Genomic DNA, 4,495 nt, shown 5'->3' with positions numbered 1-4,495 from the left:
CCGCTACAGTATTATCGAGGAATATGGTGGCAGGGGGCACCGCACACGGCTAAGGAATAGATCACGTGGATCAACTTGTGTGTTTCTGGGGTGCCTCTGCCTCAGTATATAAAGGAGCCAAGGGGGGAGGGGGCGCCGGCCAAGGAGGAGTGCGCAGGAGGAGTCCTACTCCTTCCGGGAGTAGGACTCCCCCCCAATCCTATTCCAACTAGGATTCCCAAAGGGGGGAAAGAGAGAGAGGGGGGCTGGCCACCTTCTCCTAGTCCTAATAGGACTAGGGGAGGGGGGAGGTGCGCAGCCACCTTGGTTGCCCCTTTCTCCTTTCCACTAAGGCCCATGAAGGCCCATATGGCTCCCGGGGGGTTCCGGTAACCTCCCGGTAACCCGGTAAAATCTCGATTTCACCCGGAACACTTCCGATATCCAAACATAGGCTTCCAATATATCAATCTTTACGTCTCGACCATTTCGAGACTCCTCGTCATGTCCGTGATCACATCCGGGACTCCGAACAACCTTCGGTACATCAAAATGCATAAACTCATAATATAACTGTCATCGTAACCTTAAGCGTCCGGACCCTACGGGTTCGAGAACAATGTAGACATGACCGAGACACGTCTCTGGTCAATAACCAATAGCGGGACCTGGATACCCATATTGGCTCCTACATATTCTACGAAGATCTTTATCGGTCAGACCGCATAACAACATATGTTGTTCCCTTTGTCATCGGTATGTTACTTGCCCGAGATTCGATCGTCGGTATCCAATACCTAGTTCAATCTCATTACCGGCAAGTCTCTTTACTCGTTCCGTAATACATCATCTCACAACCAACATATTAGTTGTAATGCTTGCAAGGCTTATGTGATGTGTATTACCGAGAGGGCCCAGAGATACCTCTCCGACAATCGGAGTGACAAATCCTAATCTCGAAATACGCCAACCCAACATCTACCTTTGGAGACACCTGTAATGCTCCTTTATAATCACCCAGTTACGTTGTGACGTTTGGTAGCACCCAAAGTGTTCCTCCGGCAAACGGGAGTTGCATAATCTCATAGTCATAGGAACATGTATAAGTCATGAAGAAAAGCAATAGCAACATACTAAACGATCGGGTGCTAAGCTAATGGAATGGGTCATGTCAATCAGATCATTCAACTAATGATGTGACCTCGTTAATCAAATAACAACTCATTGTTCATGGTTAGGAAACATAACCATCTTTGATTAACGAGCTAGTCAAGTAGAGGCATACTAGTGACACTTTGTTTGTCTATGTATTCACACATGTATTATGTTTCCGGTTAATACAATTATAGCATGAATAATAAACATTTATCATGAAATAAGGAAATAAATAATAACTTTATTATTGCCTCTAGGGCATATTTCCTTCACCTTCCTTGTCCAACATCAAACTTTTAGCATGTCATATTTTAATGAGTGCTCACAATTACAAAAGATGTCCAAGATAGTATATTTATATGTGAAATCTCTCTTCCCTCAATATTCTTTCATGAATTGTTCAAGTTACCAATACAATTTTTGCTAACCTTCAATAAATTTACCACCTCTACTTCTTATATGTGAAGTCATTACTCCCATTGGGATAAGCATACGAAGCATATATAATTTCAGATTTATGATATTCAAATAATTCGACTATTTACTCATAGGATATAAGTGAAGCACACGAGTAAATGACAAACTACTCCAAAAAAATATAAGTGAAGATCAATGAGTAGTTAAATAATTATTTAGCTATGTGAAGAATCTCCCATTTAATAATTTTAGATCTTGATACTTTTTTCAATCAGCAATAAAAACAAAATAAAATGACATCTAAGAATAGCAAACATCTTGTGAAGAAGCAAAAACTTAGGATCAACCGATACTAACCGATAGTCGTCGAAGAAAAAAGGTGGGATGCCAACCGGGGCATCCCCAAGCTTAGACGGTTGAGACTTCTTGAAATATTATCTTGGGATGCCTTAAGCATCCCCAAGCTTGAGCTTTAGTGTCTCTGTAATTCCTCTCATATCACGGTCTTCCTAAATCTCAAAAGCTTCATCCACACAAAACTCAACAAGGACTCGTGAGATAAGTTAGTATAAACCAATGCAAAAACCTTATCATATTATACTGTAGCAAATCATAAATTATCATTCAACATTGCATACTAAATGCCTCTGCATATTTAATAGTCCTATCCTCAAATAGAATCATTAAACAAGCAAACATATGCAAACAATGCAAACATAACAACAATCTGCCTAAACAGGACAGTCTGTAAAGAATGCAGCAAGATCCATACTTCCCTAGCTCCAAAAATTATGAAAGAAAATTCACACTGTATTAAATTTATCATATCTTATTATGCAAAATGTTTCAACATTTTATCACATTCTGAATTTTCTAGGGAATTTTTGCAATAGCGGTAAACTTTCTGTTTTCAAACAGCAACATGAAGACTTGTAAAATAGGCATAGTAAAGGCTATCAATGCCACTTTTATTGAAATAAAAGATGCAACACATTGTTCTAAATAACAGCAAGCAAATCCTAACAAAATAAATTGACGCTCCAAGCAAAACACATATCATGTGGTGAATAAAAATATAGCTCCAAGTAAAGTTACCGATGAACGAAGACGAAAGAGGGGATGCCTTCCGGGGCATCCCCAAGCTTAGGCTCTTGGTTATATGTAAATATTGCCTTGGGGTGCCTTGGGAATCCCCAAGCTTATGCTCTTGCCACTCCTTATTCCATAGTCCATCGAATCTTTACCCAAAACTTGAAAACTTCACAACACAAAACTCAACAGAAAACTCGTAAGCTCCGCTAGTATAAGAAAATAAATCCACCACTTAGGTATTGTTGTAAACTCATTCTAAATTCATATTTGTGTAATATATAATGTATTCCAACTTCTCTATGGTTCATACCCTCTGATACTACTCATAGATTCATCAAAATAAGAAAACAACACACTGAAAACAGAATCTGTCAAAAACAGAACAGTCTGTAGTAATCTGTATCAAACGTATACTTATGGAACTCCAAAAATTCTGAAATAGATTGGTGGACCTGAGGAATTTCTCTATTAATAATCTTCAAAAAGAATCAACCTAAAATCACTCTCCAGTAAAAAATGGCAGCACATCTCATGAGCGCTAAAGTTTCTATTTTTTACAGCATGATCATAAGGACTTCACCCAAGTCTTCCCAAAGGTTCTACTTGGCACAAACACTAATTAAAACATAAAAACACATCTAACCAGAGGCTATATGAATTATTTATTACTAAACAGGAGCAAAAAGCAAGGAACAAAAATAAAATTGGGTTGCCCCCCAACAAGCGCTAACGTTTAACGCCCCTAGCTAGGCATGATGATTTCAATGATGCTCACATAAAAGATAAGAATTGAAACATAAAGAGAGCATCATGAAGAATATGACTAGCACATTTAAGTCTAACCCACTTCCTATGCATAGGGATTTTGTGAACAAACAATTTATGGGAACAATAATCAACTAGCATAGGAAGGCAAAACAAGCATAACTTCAAAACTTTAAGCACATAGAGAGGAAACTTGATATTATTGAAATTCCTACAAGTATATATTCCTCCCTCATAATAATTTTCAGTAGAATAATGAATGAATTCAACAATATAACCAGCACCTAAAGCATTCCTTTCATGGTCTACAAGCATAGAAAATTTACTACTCTCCACATAAGCAAAATTCTTCTCATTCGGAATAGTGGGAGTATCATAAGAAACCCGAATACTATAAATTTTTTCCGCATTAAAAGAGTAATGTTAAGAGAAAGGGTACTCATAATCATGAGAAGTTTTATAAATATAATCATCACTACTTTTTATAGCATAAGTATCATCACAATAATCATCATAAGTAGCAACTTTGTTCTCATCACAATCAATTGAAACCTCTTCCAAGATAGTGGAATCATTACTAAATAAAGTCATGACCTCTCTAAATCCACTTTCATAATTGTCACAATAAGATTCAACATCCACCAAAATAGTGGGACTACTACTTCCTAAAGTTGACACTCTTCCAAACCCACTTTGATCAATATAATCATCATAAGTAGGAGGCATGCTATCATCATAACAAATTTGCTCATCAAAACTTGGGAGGCTAAAAATATCATCTTCATCAAACATAGAATCCTCAAGCTTGGGCCTTTTCATATCGTAAGCATAATCACTCTCATCATTAATAGTATGGATAGCACCAATAGTATAGCAATTATCATCATCACAATGAGTAATAGGAGAAACATCATTTGGGAGAGATACCTTTTTACCTTTGTTTCTCCGTCTTTTATTTTTCTTCTTCACATTATGTGTGGGTTCAATCCTCTTTTTGGAGCTCCTTATTAATGAGATTGGTTGAATAGAAGGCTCCTCCTCGTTACCTGATTCATCATAAGAAATAATAGGAGGATATTGGGAAGTC

Source organism: Triticum dicoccoides, chromosome 5A, assembly GCF_002162155.2.
Source record: "Triticum dicoccoides isolate Atlit2015 ecotype Zavitan chromosome 5A, WEW_v2.0, whole genome shotgun sequence".
NCBI classification, from domain to species: domain Eukaryota; kingdom Viridiplantae; phylum Streptophyta; class Magnoliopsida; order Poales; family Poaceae; genus Triticum; species Triticum dicoccoides.
The sequence above is the reverse complement of the archived record's forward strand: the minus strand, read 5'-3'. Positions refer to the sequence as shown.